Raw genomic sequence first — 6245 nt, 5'->3', positions numbered from 1 at the left:
GTGAAATAGGAAGACAAGGTCCAAAAGGGAACAGAAAGTGGGAGGGGTAGGGGAAAGGAAAGAAGGGAAAGGAATAACTATGAAAAAAGAAAAAAATGGAAAAAAATCTTTGTAAATTGGGAGGGGTGGAGGGGTTAAAGGGAGGGCAGAGGAATGGGGGAAAAGATAAGAATTAAGATGTATTATGTGAAGGTGCAAATTCCCAATAATGAACGTCAGCCCATTGCACATCTAAAATGTACCAATGAAATGAACGAATGAAAAAAAAAAAAAAAAAGATTCAGGGAGGCAAACTTTGTGAGGGAGGGGAGGGAGTATAAAAGTGATGAAAATATGTTATGTGTATATACATAATTCCCATTATGTATAGCAAATACATACTAGTAAAATCAAAATTGCAGTAAAAAAAAATTTCTCAGGGAAGTAGGCTTGTTGGCAATCTAGTTGGGACCCCACCTGCTTCTCAGGAGCTACTCCTATTCCCCAACAAACCTTTTCCTGTCAACCCTCCTCACAGTGCAAAGATGATTATCTGGCATTAGGACGAGAGCATGTAAACAACCATTGGTTTTTGTTTTTGTTTTTGTTTTAGGCTTCAGGAAAGCAGAAAAGATTTTCTTTAGCTTTTCATTGTTTGAATTTGATGTTTCAGCAGTTAAATACAATCCTAGTAGCTAAAGAATGTGCCCTAAGCAAAGACAGCTATGCCACATGACTGTGACACCACAGTGAAGAATCATATATAGTCCTGTTGGAGCTGGTAGCCAGGACTTGGCTCCAGTGGTCTTTGTGTTCCTTTCAGAGTCTCCCTGACAGGAAATAGCAATGTTATATCTTTAGCCCATCCATCTAAATGAGATTAGGACAAGCATCAAAAACGAAGTCTCCTTTAACCTAGGATGCATTTTCTAAAGTAGCTGGTTCTAACTGGAATTACCTCCTCTTACATTCTGTCTTACATTCTGTCTTGGAGAATTACAAAGAGCCCTTAGGCCATGGTTTCTTCTATTTAAGAAATAGGCAAGCTGTTCCTTCACATTTAGGAAAGTACAGTTAAGTAATTTTTCTTTCTTTATGATAAACTTTATAGCATATAGCTTAAATAATTTGATTCATCTGGCCACAGGCTGCTACTCATGTCTATTTTTTCCTGCACAAATGAGGATATTTCCTAATTTCAATATTCAGTTGTTATCCCAGTAGAACTGTTAGAAGGGAAGAAATTAACACTTCTGCACAAATTACCATTAAACTGAGAAATTCACCTCTAAACTTAACAGCATGAATGATGGTCTTTTCTTTCTTTCCTTCTTTCTTTCTTTTTCTTTTCTTTCTTTCGAATCTTCCTTGTGAATTTACTTTGTATTAGGAAACACACACATACTGTGATAATTTTACGGCAAGTAAAAGTAATTTCAACCGCTTACTAATTAATGCACAAAATTGAACTTGAACACTCCACTAATTACTCTGTGGGGCTGAGCCATAGACCATTTTATTTAGGGAGGCTAAATGGCAGACATGCTCGGGTCCTTGCTGCTGCTGGCACTTGGGCTGGGTATGGGTAGGGTCTGATGTTCTTTGCTCAATAAGAATGCACTTAAGCAAGCTGAAGTATAATAGATCACTATGATTTTGCTTATGTACATATTCATTTAGAGTCAGGTGTTATCTTCTGTTCACAGTTCCTCTATGGAGGACCCCTTGTGTAAGTCCTTTACACCTTTACCACTCATTCTTTTTCTTTACTAACGGCTAATATTGCTGTAAATTGATTACATCTTTGTAGGTTGCAGGTACATTCTACCATTCCTCTTGTCTATTAACCTTTCTTGTATAGTCTCCTCTATGGCTTGAAAATTTGTTGGAGCTGAGTTTTTCTATTGTTTCTGTCTTGGTACACCCTTCCTTTCCTTCATTAGGAACAATATCTCTATCTCAAAGTCATAAAGTGGCTCTCCTAATATTTTCCTTAGCTGGCATAAAATTTTGTTTTTTTCCATTTAGATTGTGATTAAACTGCAATTTTTTATTATTATGTTTGTATAGGAATAACAACCCAAGCTTATTTGTTTTTTATCTGAGATACATCAATTTTTTAAAAAACAAACTATATTTGTTTTCCAACAAATTATATTAATTTTTTCTATCACAAGTATCCAGAGATGAGGGTCTGCATTAGAATTTGATCAAATATCTATGCTGTGAGATTTTGCTAGTTTGAGTCAACAAGATTCTTCCTAAAACTAAGTGTGCCAAGAACAAAGGCCAAACCTGAGACCTCATCAAAGGAATTGAAGGAGCCTGATTCATGCTTTGCCAAAGAGAGACTATCATTAACTCTAATCAGAGTCTTGAAATTTAAAAACTTAAAATTAATTCAACCTTTTCAAAGTTGAATCTTCCCATCTAGAAACATTATTTACAACGTTTACCATGTTTTCACATCTGCATCTGAAGCTTAATTCAATATATAATGTAAGTACCATATTCTTCAAGCGCAGTCCATACACTGGTAATAAAGATGTTAACAAATTGTGGGCTTATTGTAGACCAGAAGAAGAAGAAAAACACATAATTACGCAAACTGATTCACGTGATGGATCAATGCTATGAAGAAAGGAGAAAAGGAAGTGAATGGGTGGATATTCACTGACGAAGAGAAAGAGAGAGGGTCCTTGGGGAGTGTTTCTCTAACAAATTGGTATTTGGTCCGGATTCTGAATGAACACAGGCACGAAGAGAGCAATCCCATTTGCGGGAGAGAGGAAAATCAAACATTCTCAGGCAAGGAAGCGTCTGTCATGACTCAGAGTCCAGGGTGGCAGGTGAGCGGAGGAGGAGGGAGCGCAGTGAAAGGTGAGCGGGAAGATGAGGACTTATGTGTCAAGGTCAATCCAGATGGTGGCTCAACGTCGCAGAGACCACCGGAAAGCTTTGGATGGCGCAGGATGCTCTCTGCGTATTTGTATATAAATACTCATAAATATCTATTCACATGTGATGGACTTTTGATGGAAAAAATGCAGAATTATAAAGTCATTTTTACACAGAGGGTTGAATTAAATATTACAAGCCTAAATATTTTATTTGTACTGATCTTAGTAGGTATTTTTTGCTATGTTGAAGCTTTACTTAGCACACTTTATGTCATCAATTCATTCGTTCATTTTACTTACCGATTACATTTTGAAAATATACTGATGGTCTATTTCCATCTTCTACTTCACTGAATGCTAGAAATTCTAGAGAAAGCAAGAGATAAGACAAACAAGTAGATATATTAACAATGAAAAGAACTTTACTAATGCAAAATAATAAAAGATGCTGAACAACGGCCACACAATCATTGTTTGTTAAATTTTTATCTTTATCAATTTATGTTTATTCTCATTATGTTCTTTTATATACTCATTCAGGATAGGCTTTAATTTTTTTCCCATTTGATCCTTGGCCTTTCAAACACCCTGGGTCTGTTGCCTTTATTTCACATTGCTTGCTGTGTTGACTTCAATCTGTTTGGGCTTTCTCCAGCTGTTTGGAGGGACTTTGGAGCATTATTAAAGGGATTTAACTATCTGTTTGCAGTTTATTAGAGAGAAAGTGTTAATTTGCTTCTTAGCATTTTTAATTAGCTCTGGAACCCTCTAAGCATCTTTGCAGTAATTCCAGCGAAACTTGGGTTTTGTAATTAGAAGAATCATCTAATTAGCCCTTCAGACTTTTGGATCTGATATGTCTCCTATGGTATAAACAGAAAAAACAAATTGTAGGTTCTCTTCTGTCTCCTTTGCTATAAACGGAAAAAAAAAATGTAGGTTCTCTTCTGCCTCCAATAGCAAATTTCAATAGTTTTTTTCAAGGGAATGAATTCTCGACAGTGAAAATTATATCACGCCAACAGATGCCTACTTCTACCTGAATTTGAAGATGTGGTTTTATTGTCAAAACTGATGATTATTCAATAGGTTGGCTGTATATGGTTAATTGTTTAAGAGATTATTCTCTGTGAGTTTGAGCAAAATAAAAGTTACACAGCAACAAAGTTATCATCAAGTCATACTTTAAGTATGTTTAATTTATGTGTATTTTATTTCAATGCACTGATTTGAATTTATTAAGGGCATAGTCACGATTGTCATACCTACATAAAATGAATGGATGTCAAATATTTTATTTAATTCATTTATTAAGAAGCTTATGGCAATATATCACATACAAAAATATAAAGCAAAGAAAAATAATGGGAATAAGGATTCTGAAAAGAATACAAATATAAGCAAAGCAGATATTCAGAAGACAATTAGTAATTGCATTCCAGAGGATACAATTAATTGAAGTTTTATAACCAATGATAATTTATATTATTTTATCCACTTGCTGTAATTTATAGTCATAAAAAACCTTAAGGAAATAAAATGCAAAGATAATCAAAAGTAAGCAAGATAAGCAAGATAGTATACCCACTACTCTTATTTTACACGTCAGGTCATAACATTTTCAGTTTCACCCTATGTTTATGATAATCTTTAAAAAATGACTCTTGCTTACAAAACAAGCCTCATTACATTAGATTTGGAATAATAAATTACACAGATGGAACAAGTGTTACTTTGCCATTAAAGTCCTTAAATTTGCCTCAAAGAATCTGGAACCACTTAGTACTGAAGATTTACTAATTCCATAAAATTATCTTCTGTGCGGAAGTTTTCATAAGAAATCTCAGTCTTGCTATTAAAAGCCACTGTTATTTGATATCCTTAGGCTAGAAATCTGCCTGGGTTCAACACATTTTTCCTGCTTATCCATTTGAGTGAATGACTTTCTTCCTGAGTTTTAAGTGACATTAACCAAGCATCTTAGATGCTTTTCCTTTGCCATAACGCAGTGTTCTATGCTCACAATTTAATGGAGGAGAGGCTTGTTTTGGCTCACAGTTTCAGCCCATGATTGGCTGGCTCCAAAATGGTTACAAAATGGTGAGGAGCATTACATGGAAAAAGTGCCCACGCCATGGCAGCCAGAAAGCAGTGAGAAAGAAGGGAGGAACCGTGCTAGAAAGGAGAGAGACCCCTCCAGATCACAGCCCCAGTGACCCACCTCTTCTGACTAGGTCTCTTTCCACCTCCTAACAGCATACATAGACCTTAGTGCCCCTGTGAGTCACTGACCTTCCGAAAACCCCACCTCTGAACATGTGAGCTTTTGAGGTGATGTTCTATTTCTAAAGCATAACACCAGATCATTAGAAAAGTGATTTGCCATACCTGATTGAGGGAGTGTTATTCTCCAATTTGACATTCCACGTCATGCTCGTCAGCTTGTCTGTGTATATTCTGATAAAAAATAGATTTTCCTTGAACTTATTGTATTGTATGAAAAGTAAAAATTATTGAGACTTTCTCAGTTAGGGAGATCAATGAGTATGGGATGATTTCAAAGTGTTTCATAGTGTATAAAAGCAAAGTCTATTACATTTTCATGTGTTAAAGAACAAGCTAAGAAGAAACAGAAAATCCTGCCTTAAAAATAGAGAAGGAAAAACATGAAAGTGATACCACAAAATGTCAAAAAATTAACAAAATAAAAATTCTCTGATTAGTTCATTCAGTCTTCTGTAATGGATTCATGTCCAACTTGATTTTAAATTAGCAAGTTCTTGAAACTGTTTCTTTGATTTAAAAAAGTCCTGGGAATTCATGCTGAGCACAGATCAGTATGGTCTGAACATTATCTAAAATATGTCAGCTTAGTGCTTGTACTTTCAGAATCTATTCTTTAAAATATCAATAAATGTGGGGATCATGAGTATTGGTTGTAAGTACCGTTAACTCTAGTAACTCCATATGTGTTAAGTTTCTCCAGTTTAGCAGGTAGAGTGTTTCCTTTGTGGAATTCCTGAAAGTTACAGTTTCTTGTCTCTGACCTTTAGATGTGTGGTTGTCCGGGTTACTACTACTCACGGTGGGTTGTTTTGGTGAACCTGTTTGCTCTTTTCCTGTGTGACCTTTCAGTTACTATGGTAAACCCATCCCATAATAGTTTGTGGTTTTTTTTGCTTTAAAAGGCCGGTGCTTGCCTGCAATAAACGCCGCCTTGATCAGACTCTTGTCTTGGCGTCCTTCCTTTCTCTCTGCCCCATCTCCACCCCGCTGCTCTTTCAGGTTTGAGACACTGCTGGACAGTGCTCTGCGTCGCCGGCTCGCGACAAGTGGCGCCCGAACAGGGACCTGGAATTGAAGCAG

The sequence above is a fragment of the Fukomys damarensis genome, unplaced genomic scaffold (genome assembly GCF_012274545.1).
Source record: "Fukomys damarensis isolate Sample0158 unplaced genomic scaffold, DMR_v1.0_HiC HiC_scaffold_17, whole genome shotgun sequence".
Lineage (NCBI taxonomy): Eukaryota > Metazoa > Chordata > Mammalia > Rodentia > Bathyergidae > Fukomys > Fukomys damarensis.
This window is presented reverse-complemented; position numbering follows the sequence as displayed.